Source organism: Pteropus medius, unplaced genomic scaffold, assembly GCF_902729225.1.
Source record: "Pteropus medius unplaced genomic scaffold, Ma_sr-lr_union100, whole genome shotgun sequence".
NCBI classification, from domain to species: domain Eukaryota; kingdom Metazoa; phylum Chordata; class Mammalia; order Chiroptera; family Pteropodidae; genus Pteropus; species Pteropus medius.
This window is the reverse complement of record NW_024346062.1, coordinates 12,071,612-12,097,199: the sequence shown is the minus strand read 5'-3', so window position 1 is coordinate 12,097,199 and position 25,588 is coordinate 12,071,612. Positions and strand designations below refer to the sequence as shown.

General features: G+C 41.1%; 1 pseudogene; it reads right to left on the bottom strand.

The window, feature by feature from the left end:
- Window positions 1-14,786: 14,786 nt before the first annotated feature.
- On the bottom strand, window positions 14,787-14,905 carry LOC120612614 (uncharacterized; annotated as a pseudogene).
- Window positions 14,906-25,588: the final 10,683 nt, after the last annotated feature.

Sequence of the window (25,588 nt, the reverse complement as noted above, 5' to 3'; positions counted from 1 at the left end):
GAGACCGCGAGCGAGCGCGCGAGAGAGAGCCAGCGAGCCAGATTCCCGAAGGTGATTGGTCGCAGGAGGAGGGGCAGGTTGGAGGAGCGGGCCCAGCCGCGGGGCCTACAGGAATCGCTGGCTCCGGCTGCCACCTAGCGGACGGGAGCTGCGCCCAGGAGGCGTACAGTGGGGTCCCTCCTCCCCTCTCTGCAGGCAGCCTGTGCCTTTTCTCCAAATGAAGACAGCACTTTGAAAATTCTTTCAATGGATTTTTTTCCTTGAAAGATCATACTGGGGGAAAATGATACTTCTATTAGTTACATATTCTCCAATCGCACACTCGCACCCCCCTCGTTTTGCGATCGCTCCCCTAGGCAGGCTCAGGCGGGCGCGGAGCAACGCGGAGTGACAAAGCCGCGGCTGCCGCCGCTGCTGCCAGGGGTGGGAGCCGCGCTCGCCTGCCCGCCCCTCTACTAGGAAGAGCGTAAAAGTTTGTCTCAGCTCCAGCACCCCGAGCATCAACACGCCCTCAGGTAAAGGTGGGAGTAAATGGCCAAGCTGTATTGACAGAGGTAGGGTTTGTTTTTTAATACTCGTTCTCACTTTAAATTCACCAGGGAGGGGTTTGGGAAGCGCTGCGTGTTTGGGGAGCGTTTTGCGCTTCCCGGTCTCTCCAGCCTACAAGTCGAGAGTTGGCGACCGCTTAGAGAGGAGCGAAGATTTTAAACAGCAGAATAAAGGCTTTTCCGTGCCTGCCCCACAGCCCCTCCAGCTCGAATAATGGAGAGACAGTCAATGCACTCTGCAAGCGGCGGCCCATTGTAAGCAGCTGATGGAGAGGAGGCGACTGGGGCCAGCATGGGCTCCTTGCCTTCGCCCTCTCCCCAAATAAACGCGCTCATGTCTGCTGGTCAGTTAAAAGGTGAAACGAACACGACAAAGAAAAAAAGGAAAGAAAAAGAACAAGACAAGCTTTCTATATATACAATCTAAATTTTACTCCCCATACAGTAGAGAGACAGGCAGTGGAGGGCAGAGGAAACAGGCAGAGAGGGAGACAGGGAGAAGGAAAGAGAACAAGGAGAGACGGAGCGAGTGGAAGAAGAGGCGAGAGCGAGCGCCAGGGAACTGAAGGTCCGCTGGACGTCGGGTCCTGGGGCCCAGCCGCCCTCGGACCTTGGATCGTGAGTCGTGGGCACCGGAAGCGAGACTCTGTCAAATCCTGCCCTACCAGGCAAGTAACTCAATGATTATCGTTTCTTTTGAGCTCGGGGTTGGAAACGCGGACAGGCCGAGAGGCAGCCTTGGCTTGTCGCATGGCCTCTGTAGGCCAGGGCCGGAGTCCAGGCAGCGAGGGAGGGACCAGGAGAACTTTACGCAAGGCCTGCTCCGGAGATGCCCTCACCGGGCCTCTGTCCTGCCGCGCAGAGGCAGGGATCACGGCCGCCACGCCACCCTGGAGCTGAGGATCGTGACAGCCTAGCATTAATACAAATTCAAAACAGGTCTCCCCATCCCCCATCCTCTACCTCCACTCTCATCCGCGGGAAACGGCTACGGGCCCTCCCGCGCGGGGCCAGAGGACAGGGGAAGGCGGAACCGCAGTTTTAGCCCCCATGCCGCTGCCCCCGCTGGTGCCGAGCCAGAGCCACCGTGGAGCCGGCTGCGAGTCTGGCGGGGTTGACCCTGTTGCCCGCGCCTTGCCTTGCGCGGCTAGGGCCTGGCGAGCTTGACTCCTGCCGCCCACCTGCGGGCGCCGTTAGTAACGGAATCCCCTAACGTAAAGCGATCGATGGCTGCCTATTTGATGTGGGCGACAGTGTCAGCGGATTAAAAGGGACACCAAGCCGCTCTCCCCAGCGGAGAACCCGCAGCGGCGGCGGCGGCGGTGAGAAAGCCCTAGATCCGCAGTCCCACAGCCCAGCCAGACTGTAGCAAGAGGGCTGGGGGCGGGGAAGGGGGGGGTCACCTCCGAAGGGTGGGGACCGAGGGGGTGTGTGTGAAAAGAATAGCCTGAATTAAAACCAACGACAGTGCTTTCTACTGCGCTGGGCAGGGGCGCGCGTTTGCGTCAGAGGGCGCGCAGGGCGGGCGCGGGGGCGGGGGAGCCGACGCCGGGGGCCGCGCCCGGGGGCTGGGTGGGCGCGGGAATGAGCCAGCCAAACAGGGTTGGCCTCGGTCTGGCCTTGCAGGCTGAGGACAAGGCATGGCGGGAGGACGAGCTGAAACTCCCCGCGAGCGGCGTCGCCCACTCGCTCTCACTGGGGGTTCTGCCTGCCAGCCCCCACACTGAGCTTCTAAACTTGGAAGAGGTTTCTGAGATCCGGCGTGACCCTGAGGTTGGGGAGAAGCTGGGCCTTCAGAGGTGCCTCAGACTAAGCTGCCCACTCCCCGGAAGGAAGGGAAGGAGGGATGCAGCTCCGGGCCCAAGTACCGGAGAGAGGGGGTCTGCAGGGGCTTTAATGGTGGTGCCCAGAGCAATGGAAACCCTCGGCTTTTCCAAGCAGGGTAACAGATCGTGCTCCTGCAGGGCATATGCTCCAACTGTCTGTCGCGAAGGGGGCGGGAAGAACCGAAGCTTTTCGAGGAGAGGCGCTGTCACCTTCTGCGACTTATGCAGCCCAAGTGGCACTAACGGTTCCGTTTCTCTTATGGACCCTGTGCTCCACGACCGCGTTTGCACACCCGCAGAGCGCCTCCACTGGTGCTCCCAGCCCCACCAGCAAAATGGCTTCCGTAGAGAGACTGAGGGGTCCTGGGGACTCCTGGGGAGCTCTGGCTTTCTCTCTACAAAACTGTTTGTTACTGGTTCACCTTGGCACATTCGTCCTGGGCCTGATGCTCCCCATGTTCAACCAGGAGAAAACGATAGTGTCGTGAGGTAGGGCACCTAATAGAAAAGTGATCATATTTTGCAGAAGAACGTAGATCTCCAAATTGTGCAATTCCACACATGTTTCCAGGCATGCAAAATCAGAAAGCGCAGTTGGAATTTTCTTCCACCTTTCATTCATTCTCTCTTCTCCAGATCTCTCTCTCTCTCTCCCTTCTCACCCAAGTCCTTTGCCCCCGGACCTTTAACTGAACTGAGTCTGAGCTTGTGGATGTAGCTGTTGGACTCAGACGCCTTGTGGCCCTTGTCTCAGCAACCTACTTGAGACCACTAGCCCTGTGGCCATATATATTTGGCCCTCTCCAAGGTCTCTCTCTTTCTTGGAGAGGCCAGTGTAGAGACCAGAAAAACCTCGCCAGGGTCTGGACTCCTAGGCCTCCCTTCTCAAGTCTTCCTCTGCCATCCTGTTTTCCACAGGCCAGTTCAGTGCACAAAGTTTCTAGTGTGGTTCTCCCAAGAGATGATGAGACGGTACCACTCCCTTGGGGAGAGGAATCAGACTATAAGTTTACAATACTTCTTTCCAGTAGCTAGCATCATGGTTCAGCCTTAATCACTTTTTAAAAGACCTTTTACACAAAACTTGATGTCTCCTAGCTGGACAGCCAGTAAAGGGTTGTGACCTGGTGGGAGAAGGAGAGAAGCAGAGATCTGTGGCTGCACATACAGCATTGATTTGCATTCCAGGCCCCAGAGTCCAGATCTAAGCAGACTTTCCAGCTGATTACCACCGCCCCCCCCCCAATATCTTTATTTTGACAAAGGCTAAATCATTCTTCACTAATCCTATGACCTCTTTGATATCGGTATTTTGCTTTCCCCAAACTCATTGAATCATTCATTTTGGCATTTTGGTAAATTACACTGAACAAAGGTGGCCTTGTAAAAATATTTCTAAATATGGTTCAAGATCCCTGAGATCCTACAAATGACCAGATATGTATAGAAAATTCTCTCCCCATACCTCTTCTCTACTTCTAAATCGTTAAAAATGGTATTATTCTGTTTAGAGAGACCACAGAACAGAAATAACTCTGTTTTATCAAGCCCATCTGGAGAGATGAACATGCCTGCAATCATTGGGAAAAAGGTCAATTCTTCTGATCTTACTGCAGACCTTTCCCAAAGAGCTTATTTTAAAGGTGCCGAATCAATTAGTCTCCCTTGGCATGAGATTAAAGCTGGGAAGAACGCAGTTGAAGATGTATTTAAAATGGTCTTGCATAGATATTTTGAAGAAAAGGGAGGAGAGACCCACAGGAATGCCTGCCTAATGTTTTGTGCTTATTACAAAACAACAAAACAAAACAAACAAATAAAAACCTGGCCTATGTCGGAAACCCCTCTCTCAAGATTTAACTCAGTCTGTATTGCGGCTTCCTAGCTGTAAAAAGTTCTGTCTTGACAACATGAAAACGGTGGAAAGGCCAAGTTGAGAGTCGGCTTCTGCTGGACTGCCTGCTCTTAGCTTGTGCATGTATTTGAATCATGGATCCAGCAGGCTCAAGTACTATCACTTTGGTAGCCTGGGCATTTCTTCTTGTCACTTTTAGGTCAAAAAGTTCAGAGATGAGTGCTTTACCTTAGAAAGTGGTTTATTTTTCTATCATGAACTGGCTGGTTAAAGCATGTGTTTTGGAAAAGAGATAAGGGAAGCACTTCTTTCTGTTTGGGCCCCCGGTTAGAGGGCCCAGGAGTAGCCTTGGCAGGATGGCAGGAGAGCAAATGATGACCTTTGGATGCAAATCAAACCTTTTTTAAGAGGAAAAGTGACAATCATTCCTAACACACCAGTGAAGCCAGGGCCAAATATTTACTTTTTGTAAAAATCAAGCCTGAGCTAGCTAAGTGCATTTATGCAAAGAAAGAAGTAACTGGAGACTTCTATATTATAAAATTTCTTTATGTTAAATGTCCAACTTGAGTGAAGAATGACTGCAAGGTTCTCCTTCCCAGGGAAAATGGGCAGGGTTTGGATGAAAAGTTGAGATTTTAAAATGAGTTTGAAGCTTGTTAAAGTACCCTGACAATACAAATCAACGACACTGTATAATCATTCCCTTAATAATTACCTGTCAGAACACCTATTATTTATATTACAGGATTAGCCCATCAGAAGTGGATCTGATTTGGACATTCATTGATTAAGGACAGCCGAATATGTTTAAATCTTTATTGTCACTTTCTTCACTGCTTATAAAATAAATTAGCGGAAAATTATTGGCTCACAGAGCCAGATCTGTTGGTAACTATGTTCATGCTACGATTGTACTTATTTATCAGAAAGTTGATCTAAATAATAAATCTAACAGTTCCTTCTAAACTGTCAGTGGAAAGATATGTTTATTACAATGTCCTCCATCAGCCTCCATCGGTGAGGAGAGAGGGGGTTTAGGTAAAGTTTAGATGAAAAAGAATGAGCATAGCATGCCACTGATACAAACCACATGGAGCAGTAAGTAATTATGCCCTCTATTATGCTATGTATATTTTATTTACCCATTTCAGAAGTGGATAATAAATGTAGCCCATCTATGGGAGGAGTTAATAAGGTATCCCAAATGCATGCTCTAACAAAACTCTGAGGATAGTTCTGTGTTTTATTGTTAACCGTTTGCATGAAATCTTCTGAAGCTGAAAAGAAAAAGGAAAGGGCTTTTGTGTTAGTTGATCCTAGGCTATTCTAGGGCTCAGGTTGGTGTGAAAGGGACGAGGAGGTCACTTGAAATCTCCTTTTATCTACTCTTATTTTCTCTCTGGATCAGCAACTTTGAATAGACATCTTCTAATCACTCTTAATGGAAAGAAACTATGGGAGCAACGAAAATGCCCCTACTCCAGAAGTGAATACGTGTGTCTGTGGATAGCTAGCTGAGCTTGCATAGGACATCTTTGCACACAAGTGCTTAGAGCTTTTTCAGTGTGCATGGATGTATATGTAAATGTTTCCCATATATTGGGGAGGGTTGAGTGGGTGGGTTATTTGCTCTTACACGTAGGTATGCAAATGCACCCACATTAGGATTCTCTACTAAGTCTAGGTGATGCTTTCCGTGGACTCTTCCTTCAACTTTTTCTTGCTCTCACTCTCTGGGTTGCCGTATTTAAGTCCTGAAAAAAAAGCAAATAATTGAGAACATGATGAATAGCCTTTTAGTGAAGACATCTTATTTTAACTGGAAGCCACACTGACAGGAAGATTTCTGTTCAGAGGGTAGAGATTGTGTGGCAGGTGGGAGGTGATGGGGTAAGATGAGACTATTACTTTAAATTTCTCATCAGTATTTTTTCTTTTTGGTCTTTCTTGGAATTAAATTGGTTAAAACACAGTAAGTGGAAAACAAGAATCTGATATTAGGCAATTTAAAAGTTTTTCTTGCTATAGATTCATATTTACAAATCTATGAAGCTGAGCAATTGATTACAATTTGTTTTGAAATTTGAAGTATTTTACTAAGTCTCATATGCTGACTAAAATACCATCAAAGTTGTCTTCCTTAGCCGTTTGTTATATTTACTTAAAAAGGGAGAAACAGCCCTTAGGGTGTTAATGGCTATCCAGAAAATGATATTTGATTTCTAGGACTGTAAACACTGGGCTTTATCTCCTAAGAAGTTCCCCCAAACCCCAGCCCCATGTTCTTCTAAGTAAAATTCGCATCGCTCCCAGTGCCTGGGTCACTTAGCTGTAAATTCCTTTAAGGGAATACTTGGTTACCAGGGCTACAAGTTCCCATCTTAACCTGCCAGCTTTCCCACCCCCAGCTCCAGATTTAAGAGACCCTGGGCTGTCAAGTCTGGGACCTTGAGCCCCCTCCCCTCATACCCCTAGCCTGCCAGAGTCCACAGTTCCAAAGTTCGAGGTTGGGTGGGAGAGGATTAATCCCTCTTTAACTCCTCTCCTTCCCGCCCTCCATTCTGAACCCCAACGGATCGTTTCCAGGGGTTTCCTGGTGAATAGGAGCGTAGGAGCTGCCCTGTCCAATAAAGATTAAATTAAGTAGAAGAATTCCAGCCGATGGATATTTGGAAGCTCTGATGGGGCATCAAACCAATGTTTAACACATTTTTTTTTTCCCATTCAATATGCGCAAATTTTGGACCTGTTCGACTTAACTTTAGAAAGAAGAAAAAAAAAAGTTAAGGAAAGAAGGAAGGAAAAAAGAAAAAAAAAGCAAAGAAAAAAAGCACAGAGAAACTCGTTTTAAGGGGGTAAGTGACCTTGTTCTTAGAGAGAGGCTGAAGGCAGAAACAGGGCTACTGACCTTCCCCGAATCACTCCAAGCAAGAATTGGAGGCTACCTTTCCCAGCTGAAGGCTCAGAATTTTTCTGTTTGGGCGGGTTTGAATCTATGTTTTTCCCTTAGGGACAGTTTGATGCCTCGGGGTCAGGACTGAGTATGCAGGAAGAAAGGTGTACTCAGAACCCAGTCACCTCCTCTATACTGACTTAAAAAAAAAAAACCAAACAAAAAAACAAAAAAACCCTAAGGTTTTGGTACACTGAGTGGAATAGTTTCCTTTAGTTACTGCCCAGAAGGAAAAACAATGGCGTTCTCTGTCAGCAGTATTTAGGAGCTGGACATTGACCTTGAAGCTGAGGCACTCCTTCCTCTTGGGAACCATCCTGGCCCTCGAATATCCCACCTGCTCCTCTAATCCCAGGGCATAATCTGGAGGGGCAAAAGGCAAGTCCCTTTGTGGAAATGGCTCGTCAGTGCAAATACAAGACTGAATAAATTAACCTCAAACCAGCTAGTTGGGGTGTAGTAGTTTAGCAGGACTAATTGCAGACAATGGAGCTGAAATGACTTTTCCAATTAGCTGCTGGTTGGAGTTTAGTTGGAGGAACTGTCAGCTCCAACGATGGGTAATTGCTTTATTGCTCACAAAACTATCATCTATTTAGAACATATGTGCTAATTACTCTGGATGGGCGTCGAAAAAGAGACCATAAATCTAATAGCACTTAAAAAAGTCTGTGGTGCTTGTAAGCAACCCCAGTCCCTTGCACATTCTTTACTGCCCAGGTTGGCGTGATGGATGGCTGTCTTTCAGAAAGGCTAAGGTTTGGACTGGAGGCACTGACGGGATGCTCTGGTCAAATCGCCTGTGTAGGAAAGCCAGCGGCTGGCGCATGCTGTGCCCAGGCGATAAATCACTGTCATCAAAACCAGCCCCCTCTTTAGCCGCGTACTTTTTTTTTTCATTTTCGCAAAAGATTACTTCAGAAATCTTTTAATTGGATTATGCTGGGAAATTAATCTCCTTTAGCCTTGGCTAAATTTGTGGCCACTGTCGGGAGAAAAGCCCTGTAACTGCAGCGAGGGCCACGTCCCCTTGCTCCCTCCCCTCTCACAGTTCTCCAAGGTCTCCTAGCTGAGTGCAGCAGCCGTGCCCCAAGTCTTCGGGAGTGATGGGGGTGAGAGAGAACGGAAAGACACATCTGGGCGAAAGGCCGCGGCGGTCTCTAGTGGATCCCCTTTGTCTTAAACGCCACGTTTCTGTCCCCGGTTCCCTAGCTCTATATCCAGCACCCCACAGTACAGAGCCTTCCTCCACAAGAGGTTCTCGGGTTCTGGGGGCCAGGTACCAGGGAAGGAGAAGGCTGGAGGGGCGGGAAGAGGAAGAGGGGTGTGTCGGTGGAGGGCTGCCAGAAAAAAAATCACGACTGTGCCCTCTTCTCCCCCTCACTCCCCTCTCAGCCACCCCCCCACCCCTGCCACACTTCTGGGTCACTGGCGGGGAGCTGGGGCTTTGCGAACACTCTCCACTCTGCGCAAAAACGCACGACTCGTTCTAGGCGTTTTCCCTGGCACAACTCTGGAAATACTTCCCCTTGACGTACACAGTTCTTGAGATCCGAGAGCTGGGGCTCTCCTCACTCTTCTGGGTTCCTGGAGCACCAGCGGTATCCAGCGGGAACCTCCCTTCCAGCTCCGCGGCCCCGAGTCCTCAGCCTGGTCCTTCACGGCTGCTGCAGTTGCGGAAGCTGCGGGTCGGGTCCCGCCCGCCGCTTCTCTCAGCGGGAGATGACAACATCTGCCTGAAACGGGATATCTACTTTTGCAGCTCAATTTAGCTCTTAATAGCAGCCCTCTGAGGTGTGGTTAATTGATGGGGATAAAGGCGTAATGACTTGACGGGGAGACGGCAATGATCCTTTGATATACTTTTAAAAAGAACACCAACCACCCCAAACACTGCGAGTCATTGCTCGGTGGGAGGATAGGAGGAGGATCTGGAGGCAGGAAAAGCTGCGCTTCTGCGGGGCCGGGGAACCCTAGAGTCACCGGGGCGTGCAGCTCCGGCTAGCAGGGGGTTGTCGCGTGGTAGCGGAGAGCGGGGCGGTAAGAGGACCTGAGCGAGCTCGGGACAACAGGTGACCCGGACTGAATGGTGGGGAGGAGCCCCGAGCCAGGGAGAACGCCGCCCTTCCCAGGGCTCTGTCACTCTATCAGCCCTTCTCTTGCGCCGACCTGGGTCTCCACACAACAGGCGCCTCGGTCTTCCCTCCCTCCTGGGCTAGAGGGTGAGCGAAATGGTCAAGTGGCCGAGCTCGGCGGCAACTCGCGGGGTTCCACTGACAGGACAACCTCAGAGGAACTCCAGCGCCAGGAGGGGCACGCACCATTGTGTGTGTGTGTGTGTGTGTGTGTGTGTGTGTGTGTGTGTGTTTCAAACTGAGCTGGAGACCAGGAGCCCTGAGCAGGTGATCGTATTTTTGCCGGTCACCCCAGAGCCCTGGGGCAGGGCGTCCTGGGATTTACCCGTGCTGGAGCGGGGTCCCACCTCTGCTCAGAGCAGCCCTGCGCACCACCCACCCAGACTTCCGTCCACTAGTTATCAGCACCTTCCCTTTCTCTTGCCTCATTTCTCTTTGCTCAGTTCTAGTTTGGTCTCCAGAGGGTCAAAGGACTGTATTACAACACGCAAGCCCCCAACTTACGGTCACACAAGCACTAAAATGAAAAAAAAAAAAATTCAGATCGCCGTTTCTGTTTGTAAAGGGGAACCTCCTGCAGGCACGGGCAGTGGTGTCCCTGACCGTTTTTGCGAGTGTTCTGTTTTACACTTTAGAGGATAGACTTAATGCTTCAGGTTTGAGCTCCTTCTGGAAACGGAAGGAGAAATGATTCCAATCACTGTCCATATTTTATTGTATTGAGAGATACAGGTGTTTCGGCTGCTGTTATTCTCTGCCCTCGTCCCTGAGTCCACCTAACAGGGATGAAAGAGTCCCAAGAAACTTAATTTCCCCAAACCCTTTTGCGGAGAAAGCGTACGTTATCACAGGACGAAGCTCTGGGGTCAAGGACTTGAAGAAATGCAATTGAGAGGCCCAACTGGCAGAGTCAGTCCGTCTCGATGTGGTTTTGTCCTTCCGCCCTCACCGTCTAACCTCATCTAGTGTGGTTCTGCCCTCTGTGAAGTCTAGGAATCAGGACTCACTGTCGCTTAGCCGTGGAGCCCTCTGACTCCTTCGCAGCCCCAGCCAGGGAGGACTCCAAGGCCGTGGTCGCGTCCTGGGGCGCCTCAGTCACTGGCAGGGACCCGGGTCCAGGTCCATGCTCTGGTGCGCGACTCCCGTTCAGGAGTTCCCAGCCCGGGATGAAGTCCATGACCTGGCAGCAGGTTCCCGAGGCTTTGCTGAAGGCCTGCCACCTTCCGGTCCCGGGGTCCTGAGATGCCTTTGACAGACACTTGTTAGCCTAAGTCCTTGGATGAGCGTGGTCCTCCATGCTGCGGGCCCCGGGGGCCGCCAAGAGGCACCTTTTCTCCTTACTCTCGTGACATTCCTCCTGACATTCCTCACCCCACAAGGACGCGCTCTTGCGACAGAATTCTGCACGCCGTGAGTCAGGGGCCCTTGTAGGGGCCCTTGTAGGGGACTCGGGGCCCTTCCCACTCCTTCCCTCGAGGCCTGAATACTGCGGCCTGCGCGCGACGCCCGCGGGAGCGGCTCCCGGAAGCGAGGCCCACATCCGGGCACGAAGCCTCGCTGCCGGGGTTGGCTTGCGGGCTCTCGGCTCAAGTGTGGCGCCCGCGCAGTGAGGGGTCGGGCTGCGGGATCGTCGCGCCGGGACCTCGTCGGCCTGCAGGAGCCGTGCTCTCGCTGGCGCTGAAGGCCCACACCCTGCGAGGAACCAGAGTGACAAAGTCTCGGGCCTGCTCCCGGAAAGATTCAAGAAAGAAGCCAGGCCCGACCGGGGGGTGGCGCACGTTCCCCGAACCCCGGGGCCTCGCCCTCGGTCGGCGCTGGCAGTTTGTGTAGGAGGTGTAAACTTCTTTGGAATTGGCGGGGAGGGAGTGTGAGCCGGCCTCCGCCCGACATTGTAAAGCTCAGAGACCCACCGTCGAAAGAGAATCTTTTGTGCGTCTTCCTCAGTACGCCTCTCTCCCCTCTCTGGCTAGAGCGCCCTGAGCCTTGCTCTCTCCGGGGCTGCCTACCAGTTTGCCCTGCCTTGGGCAGCTAGCTCGTCCTCTTCAGGTCTGTTGGGCCAAGTGGGGTCTGGAGCAAGGCTTGAGGCAAGGCTGGGAAACAAACCTCCTAAGGAGGAGGTTAGTCTTAAGAAGCTGGAAAGTAAGTGAGCTGACTCTGTGGCTATACGCATTTTTGAAAACATCCATCTACAGAGCGGGAACAACACAGAAACTGCTGTGTAGTTAATAAAAAAGATTTTGGGAGACCATATCTAAAGAGTTTTCCTTGAGATTGTTTTATAATATCTCAAATTAGAGAGTTGGTGTGTATCTTGCCACCAGTAGACTGAATCCTATCTTCCTTCAGACAGGGACTGGGAAACGGAAATAGCACCGCCTTCCAGCCAAACTTGTGAGGACTGATTGCAGTAGAACTGGTGTTCCAGATGTTGCACTAGAGGCGCTGCAAGTGTGAGCAGGTAATGTGGAGAAGAGTGACATTGTTAACAGAAAGCATCTAATTAACAATGACTTCATTTGATTGGAAGGATGAAAAAGCCTTTTTAAATCAATCCAGATTCACTGGCCTAAGCTCAGCCAATTTATGAATATGGAGCCTGACTCGGGTCTGCTTTCTTTCAAAGATGTCATCTTAGGGGTAATAGCATAGGTGAAGTCATTTGGTTACACTGTGGAAACTTTTATAGTGCCTTCCTTGGGAATTTAATTCAGTGCTTCTTCATTTTATTAGGAACAGACTGACTCCATCAACTGTGCTCTCCCTGTTTAGAGGCAGGACTGCTTGAAGCAATTAGGTTCACCAATTAGCATAGTTTTACTGACCCCAGCAGCAGCACTGCTTCTTAGATTATCCATTTCTTCAAAGTCAGTGAAAAGCTGGAACACAACATGCTTCCCAGGTGTCCAGGTTGGGGAAATAATCCTACAAGCAGAGTAGCCCAGCAGCAAGCTTTCTTACAGTACCCAAGTGTTTGTTTCAGCAAATTCAGGTGGATTTTTTCCTCCCTTTTCCTGATCCTGGATCCTATAATACTTCCTTATTTTGATATAGCCTTTAAAGCCTCTCTCCTTCGGTTGTATTTTGGCAGAAGTGCTTTTGAGTAAGTGAATTTTCTCCCTTTTCTGTCTGTCTGCATACTAATGATGCCATGGACGGTGTTTTGAAGATGTACCTACAGGACTTTGCTGCAGTCTCTTTATTGTCACCTCAATCAGTTGCTGGCCAACATCTTTAGTAAAAGGAAATGTTTGGAGCCCAAAGCAGTCTGGGAAAAAACGGGCCTTGCTTTTGCCACTGTCATGGGTAGTGAAGAGATTACATTTATATAGCTATTGTCTCCCTCTCTCTCTTCCCTAAAATATATATTTCTCAGTAAGATTTCACTAGATTAAACTGCTGACATTTCATCAGTAGTAGCAACAATGTAATATCCCTAACCTTATTAAATCAATAAATACTATATCCATGCATTGAATTAAAAATGCATCAGCATAGCCACGAATTGTAATCATATGGCCATGGACCTCGGAATCGACAATGCCACTCAAAAATTGACTAGTTAGCATTTATTTAACCTTCTTTTTCTGTTCTGGGTCTGTGATTAGATATTTGAAGTTTTAAGATTTCAAGGACCATTGTGACAGATTTTGTTTATTTCTTTCACTAATTTTTCATATTTAACTATGAAAATGATGCGTGCATTTAACAGAAGTAATACACTGTGACTTTATTGTTCTCGTCATTAGTTTTCATCTAAGGAATATACTTCCACTCAGAATACATTACTGTAGTAAGACATATTCAGGCACGTGAATTTCTACATAAGCATGAATAAATTTAGATGCATATGTTTTTGTATATGTATAAATATACTCGGTGTGAATATATTGCTTATAAGTTTATTTTTAAAAAAGAAATCACATTTAAATTTGTCTTTTAGCACTGTCAACTATATTATAAGCCAAACAACTATTTATCATTTTAAAACAAGTTGTTTATTTATAATTTGATTTGCTTGTTGAAATTTATTCCACGAGAGATGAAATTAAAAATTTTCAAGTCTTTAAACTTAACACAATACTTAGGAAGTTACACATATCTTAAACAGTTACATTTTATGTGTGAAAAAATATCTTGAATATGGTTTACCAGGAATTGGTCAGTTCTACATTAGTAGATAAATTTACAGTTAGTCCCTACTGAAAACAGGGAATGTATTTAATACTTGGAAGTTTAATGGAAAAAGTAATATTTTTCTAGCCAGATATTTGTTCATACTGAAAATGATGCTAACTATTTAAAAACATTCATCCCCTATTGATGTCAGCCAGCATATATGGTACTGAATTCTGAAGATATAGTTGTTGGGCCTTGGGTTTACTGCACTATGAAAGAAAAAAATCTTCATTTGACGAAATAGGCAATCAACAAATCTATTCTCTTTAAATAAACTGATTCCTCAGTATTTTCCCAGTGTTGGTGTAAGTTGTTGTCTGTGATGTCCCCCAGGGCTCTATCTTCTGCTCTCTGATTTGGTATATAAAAGCAGCTCTGAATGATGGATTACTGTGTCATTGTAGCCTGCAAAGGATTAATTTGTTTCATTGATTTCTCTTTAGGCAGATTGCCAGAATTTGCTGCTTCCCACCTTTCCTTAAGACTTCTAGAAGTAATAGACAGTAATAGCGTAAGACAAATCAGCTCCTTCTTGTAAAAATACAATCATGAAAGTAGGAGTCCTACAAAAGCTATGTCAAATTTTTTATTGGCATACTGGGAGAGCAATTAATAGTCTACTTTATTTGCTTTAGAAATATTTTTAATTGAAAAATTTCCTTGACATGGTGACTTAAAACACATCGTATTAATAGCTTTTAACTAAGCATTTATAATGTTTGTCCCATAAACATTTTCTCTAATTTGTAAGGATGTTGTTTAACCCAGGAAAAATAATGTGTTTATGTAATTGACAAATACTTTTCTTTCTATGCCAGATTTTAGGATCAAATAACATGTCAATGTAACTTTAAGTCAATTTACCTAAAATATTTATAGGATTATTTGACCCAAAGAATTTTTAGAAACTTTGGACAAGGACAGAGAGTATTAGAGCATAGAAATGGAATTGTTTAACTGTTTAAAGAAAAGATAACTTTTTCTGATTAAAAAAGTAGTATCTGCTCATAACAGAGAATTTTCAAAAGTTAAAAATGACATTTTGTATATTTTCTCTAAGCCTTTCTTCAAGCATTTATGTTATCTATATATCATATATTTATAAATATATAATACATAAGATTAGCGTGCTTTTTTCAATTGGCATTATACAATGAAAATTTTACTATATAATTAAAATTATTATTAAAGTCATTTATATTGACTATAATGGTTTAACATATATATTTTTATTTTGTTTTATTTTTATTTTATTTACTTATTTTTTATATTTTTTTTATTATTTTTTTATGCCTACAGCACCCGGTCTTCCTAGGTGGTCTCCCATCCAAATACTAACCAGGCCCAACCCTGCTTAGCTTCTTAGTTCAGATGAGATCGGGTGTATTCACTGCAGCATGGTCATAGACTAACATATGTAATTTAATCATTATTCTGCTATTCTGCTATTTTCCATTATTATAAATAAAGTTATGATGAATAGCATTTTAAATAAATCTTAATCATTCCCCTGGTTATTTTCTTATGCTGTATTATTAGAATAGAAATTTCTTGGACTGAGGGTATAGACTATTTTTTAAGGTATTTGATATTGATTGTCAAATTGTTTTCCAGAAACGTTCTTCCAGTTTATACTGGTACTGTTTTAAAAAAAATTTCTCTGGAGAGGCAGCATTCTAATTCATGTTACATGAGCAAATGAAACAGAACAACAGTCTTTTCCTTGTGTTCTGAAAGCAGTGGTAGCATTTTGCATATACTTAGTCTCTCAGAAGTATTTTCCCAACTGCAGATGTGAAATAGGCTGGTTATACACATCTATTTGTTTCCCTTCTGTAGTGCTGGAAATTATATTGATTTAACGATCTCAAGTTACACTTTTTATGCAATTAGTTGTGTAGTAAAAACTAATATTGTCATGTGCTAATGTCTTTTTTCCTCTATTGTGCTATAGTAGTAGTCCATGCAATATCAGCAAGTTTATGCTTTTCCTGTGCTTTGCTGAAAGGAAAAAGAAACATCTGTTTCCATTATATATCTGCATCATAATGATAACAATTAAATAGCTATTATAGAAGTATACAGTAAATATTTGCTGAATGACCTATACTTTCCTGTTGGAAAATTTCAGAGATTTCAGAGGCACTTAGTTTTTACAGGTAGTTTCCATGTAGACCTTTAGAAAGACCTTTGCTTACTTTAGGTAAATCACCGCAGTTCCTTTTGTCTCAGTAAAAACAAACAAAAAAACAAACAAACAAAACCCCCTGATGATTGAATACTAGGCTCTCAGATATGATCTGACTATATTGTTTAGAGTACAAAATATTAGATATCTCTCAGTATTCTTAAATAGGTTAATCATGGTACTAATAATACAGTTCACTTTGTGTTTTGTGTCATTTTGTGTCATTTCTTATATTTAACTAAGCTGGCAGATTGGAGATTTTTTACACACACACACACACGCACACATATCTCCTATTTCACTCTCTTTTGTCTTATGTTAGGGGACATAGTAGTGATATTTACCTTTCAAGCTCAGCTAGAGAATGAAACCACACACTATTTCCATTGACCTTTAAAATTCCAGAGGAATGTTTTGGTTAAAGATGTTTTGGCGGTTACTTAAAAAAAAAAATGATTAGGAAGTATTTCGACAAAAAAATGTGTGTGTGTGTGTGTGTGTGTGTGTGTGTGTGTGTGTATCTCCATGTGCTCCAGACTCAATTTGAGAAATAAAATATTATCAGTACAATTGAAGCTCTTCCTGAAGAGGTAATCATCATCCTAAATTCGATGATTATGATCTTTTTTGCCTTGTACTTACATTTTTTAATATGGTCTAAAAATTTGACAAGTTATTTGTCCTTTTAGATGACTGGGCATGTTTCTCCGTTTCACTGTCCTCATCTGTGAAGTTGGGGGTAGGTCTATGTGTTTACTGATGGCCTTCTAGCCAGAATTTAAAAAGTTTTTTGATTACCTCTTGTTTTCCATATGAAACAAAATAAAACATGACAAACATAAGACAGAACCCCAGAGAGGTTAAGTAACTTGCCCAAAACCATATAGTAAATCACAGAGCTGGGAATAAAACTCAAGTTTTTCTGACTTCTATTCAAGCACTCTTTTCTTCAGTCCACATTGCCTGTCATCTTTTGGGTACTAGCTACTGACTGTTGCTCTAGACTGTGATTAAAGGCTATCCCCAGGCTTGTATGATTTTGTGATTGTGGATGCAGGAAAGGTTTTTCTTTTAGAATATCTTTTCTGTGGGGAGAAACATTGGAGCCATATCAGCCCGAAAGTTACTTTTAGAAGAACACGATGTGTCCTGTAGAGCCTGTGATTTCCTTCTGTATTTTCTGGACTTCCTTGAAAAGAATGATAGTTTGGATATAATGAGGCTTTCAATAGACATCTTACCTTGCAGTTAATTTTCCGATCTCTTCATGGTAACTGGACTAGGAAAATAGGGATGGGCACAAACATAAGTGTCTCTTTATGCATACATGTATCTAAATTGTGATATATTTTGGCAGTCAGGACTTCTTCCTTTTTTATGTGGCTTATACTATGGTCAAATCATTAACCACTTTCTATTTGAAAATGAGTTTGTTTCTTGTTTCTATTCAGCAGCCAACTTACCAGAGCACTAAAGTGAAAGTAACACAGATAGAATAATGTGGAAGCACATTTAAAAAATCTCTTTGGAGGAAAACTCCATTCTAAAAATGGCAACTTAGAATTACGTGCATGTACCCTCTCTTTCAGGTTTTTACTTTAACAAAACTCATTCATTCTTATTGAGATGTGTAAGCTTACGTCATAATATTCACGGTGCTATGCCTCTTCTATGAAAAAATAGCAATGTAAATAGAGGTGGAGTTATATACCTTATTATAAAATCATTCCCCCCTAAATATGTTGCTTCGAGACCAAACATTGGTTTAAAAAATTATTCACTTCCTTCTGTAAATACGTGGAAACTTATAATCATTCTTTTTACGGCAGACGAAGCTACTAGTAATACCTTTGTCTATGCTATAAATATTCTCAAAGTAGTTGTGTTTTAACAAGCAAACCAGATATCACATATTTTTTTCTGATTATTTAAGGTCAATTATCTTATGTGTTCAGCAGCTTCTAGTAGAATAATTTCCCTAGCATATTCTGTTGGGGAGGAGAGACCCCTTGTTATCAAGTACCAGCATTTAGGTACCTCTTTTGTTTAGTCTAAACTATTCCTTTATTTGCTCACACTAAGTATGATTTCTTTCATTTCTATAGCATTTCTATCTGGAGTGGAGGGAAAGAGGTATGCACGTGTGTGTGTGTGTGTGTGTGTGTATTATTGTGTGTGTGTGTGTGTGTGTTTGTGTGTGTATTTCAAAAGATAATTCTTATCTAGTTGGAATTTCTTTCTGGTGAACATCTGTAATAAGTAATACAGGGTGTTTTCTGCACTGGTTAAATTTCCCCATGTTGTTCTAGCAGGTATGTGAAACTCAAGAGAAAAGTTGTGAGTAAAAGAAACTAGCCCCTGATTAACCTGTTTCCTCCTTGACCACAATATGAATCTGTGTGATGGTGGTGAGAATACGGAATCTTAATCACCAAACCAGCAATGCGAAAACCAGACAGGCCCCAGTGTGATTTAAAAATCTATAGTCCATATATAGTCCACACGTGTTACCTCACTTTCTTAGTTATAATAGCTCTCTGTAGAAAGGTTATATGGTGTTTGCAGAAACAACAACAGAATACAGTAAAAGAAAAAAATTTTTTTTTGTCATATATACTACTAGAATTATAGGTGATTAAAAAGCTGCACTATTTTCTGCTCGATTCTTACTGTCTTCATAGACCAAGTTGAGATTATTTCAAAACTAACATTGACTATGCATTTTCTATTGACACAACCAATAACAATTTTCAGTTGTGACTTCAGCATTTGTCTGTGGGTAGAAGAGGTAGAATTTTCTTCTACTCCGAAGTACAAATGTTAAATTTACACTTCATAAAATCTTGTTTATGGCCTGTTTTGAATTCCCAGCTCATTAGGATTATTTCTCATAATTCTTAGGAGAATTATGTTACTGTTGTGGTTATTATTCTTGAGGTGTGATAGTTAACACCTGTTTATTGAGTTCTAGTCATGCTTAAGGTGTGCGAGGTAGATAAAGGCATAGTCCTTGCCCTCTGTAGGATAATGATGGATAACAGTCTTTTGCCAATAATTTAACAGATTATATTTTCTTAATGTTATGTATTTTTGTGATTTATTAGTATTACTATATTAGGACTTTAAGAGAATATGAAAATATATGTGGTTTTCCATTGCTTTTCTTTACCTTTTGAAAAACTCTTAGAATTATAATTTGGGGGTCAGTCAAAATGATATTATATTATTGTTAATAAGTATCTTGAATAAGTAGAATATGGCATTTGCTAACATTAAATCAGTTTTTTATTTTTATTTTTTTTGCATGGGAAAATGATTTATTTTTAAATTATTTTGTAATTTTTATTTTTCAGTTAGAATTGGTATTCAATACTATTTTATATTTCAGGTGTATAGCATAGTGGTTAGACATTTATATAATTTATGAAGTGATACCCCCAGATTAGTCTAGTACCCACCTAGCACTATACATAATTATTACAATATTATTGATATTTAAAAAACTATAAGATCTAAGAATTTTTCTTAATACTCTAAAGTGTTTTGTTTAAATTAAGTATGCCAATCTAATTATCTCTCTGTAAATAAAAAAAATTACATAACCATGTTTTTGGAAAAATGGCCTTAATGTTGGTTATTTAGCAAGAAGCAAGTTAATTTTTTTACAGCTCAACTAAAAGTCTATTTGAGTTAAATTTAGGAACTATACTATGAAGGCAAAACATGTTTTCGTAAATATTTAGGAAAAAAAACCTATGTTTGGTCTTGACCTTACATTATCTTTGGTGCTAAAATTATTGAATTTATTATAGCATTGAACATGTTTTTATAGTTCATCATAGTTTATTAAAAGATGCTGAGAATAATTACTATTTTGACTCACAAAAAGTCCGACTGATACATTTTCCAATATATTGGACCAGTGTAGATAGCTATTTACATAAAAAGGTTAACAAAAATACTACCATTCTCTATAATAATTTCATTCATTTTAGACTCAGTTTCTTCTATTTCTTTGTATGTGGATGTAGATAAAATTTTAGTTTGTAAGTACTATTGTAATTTCAGTGGAAATATAATTTGTATCTTGTGGAGAGTGTTTGTGTGATTTAACAAGTTCTTTTTGAATTTTGGTGATCAACTGGGTTTTGCATTATTTACACATTTCTCAAAATGAATATATAAATTCCAAAAGAAGTCCCTTTTTAATTAGTTATATTTTCAAGATGTATGTTTTAAATTTATAATATTTCTGTTTAAAAAGAGGCAAAAACACATCAGTAATACCTGGTAGGAAATTACAGTGGATTATGCCATACTAGTAGAGTTAACTTTATGTCAGTCTAAGTTGTAAAGTTAGTTTTTGTGGACTGGCTATGGCTTGGTGATCTGAGAGACTAAGGGAATGATATTGTAAGAACTTCGAAAGCTGCGTACCAGCTGATGTTTATGACAGAGGCAAAAGTCACCAAGATCCTATTTTGTATTTCAGTTCCAATATTAATAAGTTTAAATGTGTTTTAAATTTTGACAAATGGTTTAAACTTTTTAAAAGTCCTGTAATATTTTTATATGTAGTATGTATGACCAAGACTTTTCTTCTTATATAAGCTTGCCTAATTATTTGTCCTACTCCAGAGAAGTGTAAAAAACCCTTAATCTAGGAATTTTACTTTTTATATAACTATTAAAATCCTATTATCATCATTATATGCTAAACACATCTCATGTAGTATTTAATTTATTCATGTAAAATGTAAAATTCCCATTTTACTGATGAATTTGAGGCTCAAACATGTTTAAGTGTTTTGCTCGTCACATAGTTGATGAATAACAGAGCAAGGATTTGAATTGAAATATATCGCTCCAGAGCCCATTCCTGATCTATGCTGATTTCATTGTTCCCTATCAAGTAACTCATTGTACTACCTTTTGATTTTATTATGTGTCAGACTGTATTCTCACAGGTACATAAAAATTCATAGAACAATACTCTTAGAAAACAAAGGAACATCTAAATAATTTCATGTTATTCTCATGTCCTAGTATTTATAAAATGGCAACAGTCTCCAGTGTTTGATTATGTGATGTTCTGTGTGTAAATGGTACTATATAGGATGAAGGATGACTAATATCTAAGAGTTTTTTGGGCACTAGGTTGGCCTAGTTATTAAATAGCATCTTTGCTACCAGATCAAAAAATGAATAACAAGAAATTTTATTATTTCTTATTTGTAGTCTTCAAAATGTTTTTGTTTTTAGTGACTTCCAGGGGAAAAAAAATTATCATTTCCCTTAGTAGTATATTATTTTGCCAGGGCTGCTGTAACAAAGTAACATAAATGGAGTAGCTTGAGAAACAGAAATGTATTGTCTCCCAATTCTGGAGGCTAGAAGTACAAGATCAAGGTGTTGGCAGGGTTGGTTCCTTCTGAGGGCTGTGAGGGGGAGAATTTATTCTGTGCCTCTCTCCTAGCCTATGGTGGTTTGCTGGAAATCTTTAGTGTTCCTTGGACTGTAGATGTATCACCCTGATCCCCATCTTCAGTGTCCTCCCTGTGTGTCCATCTGTCTCTGTGTTCAAATGTCACCTTTTTAAAAGGATACCAGTCATATTGGATTAGAGCCCATCCTAATGACCTCACTTTAACTTGATCATTTGCAAAGATCCTATTTCTAAATAAGGTCACATTCACAGTTACCGAGGGTTAGGAATTCAATATCTTTTTAGGGCACACAATTCAACCTATAACAGCAGATAATTTGTTTCTGAGATAATAGATTTGAAAACTCTTTAGTACTGGTTATATACATAAGCTTGTAGTTTATGAAATCATTGGTATGCACATATATCTATAACTGAGTCATGCCTGAATAAGACTGATTTTGCACTATATTTTTTTAATTTTGATTTTAATTTAAAAATTTTTTAAATAATTTATTTTTAATTACAATTGGCATATATTATATTAGTTTCAGATATGCAACATTGTGATTAGACATTTATATAACTTACAAAGTGATCACTCTGATAAATCTAGTATTCATCTGACACCATACATAGATATTACAATATTACTGATTATATTCATTATGCTATACTTTATATCTCCATAACTGTTTTGTAACTATCAATTTGTACTTCTTAGTCTCTTCCCTTTTTTACCCTTCCCCCAGTCCCCTCCTATCTGGCAATCATCAAAATGTTTTCTGTAGTTATGAGATTGTTTCCGATTTTTTGTTCTTTAGATTCCACATGTAAGTGAAATCATTTGGCATTTGTCTTTTTCTGTCTGACTTACTCCACTCAGCACACTACCCTCTAGGTCCATCCACATTGTTGTAGATGACAAGATTTTACTTTTTTTTATGGCTGAATAGTAGTTCATTGTATATATGTACTGCCTCCTCTTCTTTTTTTTCCATTAAAAAATTTATTTATTTAAATTAGTTTCAAGTAGCAGTACATTGGTTAGACAGCTATACAGTTCATAAAACAATCCTCCCAATTGCTCCCTCCCTCCCCTGACCCTCCACCTAGACATCATATTAATGCTAACTGCATTCCCTCTGCCATGCTCCCCATCCCCATGCTCAACTATTAATTTGTACTTCTTTAATCCTTCATCCCATTCTCCCAGTCCCCCAAACCCCCTCCCCTCTGTCTATCACCAAATTGTCCACTATATTTGTGAGTCTGTTTTTGATTAATTTGTTCTTTTTGTTCCTTAGATTCCACATATAAATGAAATTATATGGTATTTATCTTTCTCTGTCTGATTTATTTCACTCAGCATAATAACCTCTAGGTCCATCCATGCCGTTGCAAATGGTAGGATTTAATTTTTTTTAATGGCTGAGTAATATTCCATTGTATATATGAACCATAATTTCTTTATCCAGTCGTCTGTTGATGGACATTTAGGTTGCTTCCATATCTTGTCTATTGTAAATTGTGCTGCCGTGAATATTAGAGTGCATAGATCTTTACGAATTATTGTTTTGTTTTGTTTTTTGGATAAATACCCAGAAGTGGGTCAAAAGGTATATCCATTTTTAATTTTTTGAAAAACCTCCAGACCGTTTTCCATAGCGACTGTACCAATTTGCAATCCCACCAAAAATGCATGAGGGTTCCCTTTTCTCCGCAACCTCGCCAACACTTGTTTTTTGACTTACTGATGATAGCCCTTCGGACAGGTGTGAAACGATATCTCATTGTGGTTTTAATTTGCATTTCTCTGATGATTAGCGACCTTGAGAATCTTTTGATATATCTATTAACCATCTGTATTTCCTCTTTGGAGAAGTATCTTTTCAGGTCTTCTGCCCTTTTTTTAATTGGATTGTTTGTTTTTTTTGTTGTCAAGTTGTATAAGTTCTTTATATATTTTAAATATTAACCCCTTATCAGATATATCATTAGCGAATATCTTCTCCCAAAGTCGGTTGTTTATTTGTTTTGTTGATGGTTTCCTTTGGTGTACAAAAACTTTTTAGTTTGATGTAGTTCCATTTGTTTATTTTTTCTTTTGTTTCCCTTGCCCAAGGAGATATATCTGAAAAGAAATTCCTGTTAGTAATATCAGAGAGTTTACTATGTTTTCTTCTAGAAATTTTATGGTCTTGGGTCTTATATTTAAGTCTTTAATCCATTTTGAATCTATTCTTGTATATGGTGTAAGAAGATGGTCCAGCTTCTTTTTTTTTGCATGTATCTGTCCAATTTTCCCAATACCATTTATTGAAGAGACTGTCTTTACCTCATTGTATATTCTTACCTTCTTTGTCGTATATTAAGTGAGCGTATAGGCATGGATTTATTTCTGGGCTCTCTATTCTGTTCCATTGATCAATGTATCTGTTTTTATGCCAGTGCCATGCTGTTTCGATTACTGTAGGCTTGTAGTATAGTTTGATATCAGGTAGTGTGATACCTCCAACTTTGTTCTTCTTTCTCAAGATTGCCATGGCTATTCAGGGTTTTTCTATGGCTCCATATAAATTTTAGGATTATTTGTTCTAGCTCTCTGAAAAATGCCATTGGTATTTTGATAAGGATTGCATTGAATCTATAGATTGCTTTGGGTAGTATGGCCATTTTAAAGATGTTGATTCTTTCTACCCATGAACACGGTATATGCTTCCATTTATTTATATCTTCTTCAATTTCTTTTTTCAATGACTCATAATTTTCTGAAAACAGGTCTTCTACCTTCTTGGTTAATTTGATTCCCAGGTATTTTATAAGTTTTTGACGCAATTATAAATGGGATTGTTTTCTTAATTTCTCTTTCTGAAAGTTCATTGGTGTATAAAAATTATACTGCATCTTCTTTGTCCGTTCATTCATTGATGGACACCCAGGTAACCTTCATATCTTGACTATTATAAATAATGCTGCAATGAATATATGGATTCACATGTCCCTTTGAAGTAGTTGCACTAATATTCTTTTAAAAATTGTAGGAATAACAAACTGGAGAAGTATTCAGGAAGGCTTTCAATGAAAGATGTGATTGGCTATCACAATGTGAGGGCCATATAATGAGCTATTGGTATTGTATATACAAAATCAGTCTAGTTGGTGGTATGACGAAGTTGGGATATAGGTAAGCATTCAGGACAAGAGGATGTTACAGAAGCGGAAAGAACATGGGTTAACGTCCTGATGTAGGAATGAGAATTTTATGTATAGTCAGCTGTGGTGGTAAAAGGAGGCCTTGGAGCTGATTATGTTGTCAAGGAATCCTGGCTCTGGCTCTTTAGGGTTAATACCCATTTTAACTAAATTTTAAGGAATTACTCTAGGATTTATTTTTAATTTTATCATGTAGAAAGTTTGAAATATATCACTACCAAGAAGAAAAATATGACTTGTAGCCTCACTACCCAGAGCTAGTCACTATTAACATTTTGGCATCTTGATGTAATTTGTATGTAATTCCTGCATGATTTTTCATTGAGATTATAGCACATAAACAGTTTCTAAAATATATGAATCTGCAGTATTCTCTAAATATGTATCCGAATTTGAGACCCGTTGGGTTAAATAGACTTAATGGTCATCAGTAATGAATCAGGTCACGATAATTACATCCACCATTAGGTCAAGCCAGCTTTGTTTCTCGTGATTTGGTTCTTTGCTTTCAGTCTTGTCCTTCCTCCCATCTTTCTCACCGCTGTCAAGGTCTTTTCAAATGGTCACATCATTTTTCCTGGCTTACCCCCTTTAGTCATGACAGAGGTCCAGCTTTTTAGCATAATAAGGCATTTCTGTGATCTTTCTCATGCCTTTTCCTTCTCAACTGCAACTTTTCCAAAATTTTCTTGAAGTTCTCAGAATATCATGTACCTTTTGTACCTCCATAAATTTTCACCTCTTTCCTCTGCTAAGAATGTCCTTTCTGTATTTGTCCCTCTGTCCAGCGGCTATTCATTCTTTAGTACTCATCTCACATGACATTCTTTTCTAAAGCCTTTATTCTAAGCCAATTTTCCTTTCCTTTTAGTATCTGTAGTACTTTCTAGAGAACTTGTTATAAACTGATTACAGGGTATTGTGGTAGCTAATTTCCATCTTTATCTTTTTTACTAGACCGGGTTATTTAAGGGCAGGAATCATGTGTTTTTTATGCTAGTAGTATTTTTATGCTAATTTTTTTATGGCATTTAACAGGATACCTAGTGGGTGCTTGAGCAAAACATTTGCTGAATGAATAAGTAATCTTGTCTTTTCATGAAATACTGTCCTGAAGGAGTGGTGGTTGTAGCTAGAATAAACAATAATTTTTGGGGTAACGGGTGAGGGAGTACGATGACTAGTTAAGTTCAATTTATCAAACATTTATCAAGCATTTACAGTTTGTAAGGTGCTTGGCTGGGCATTGTAGAAATGAGAAAC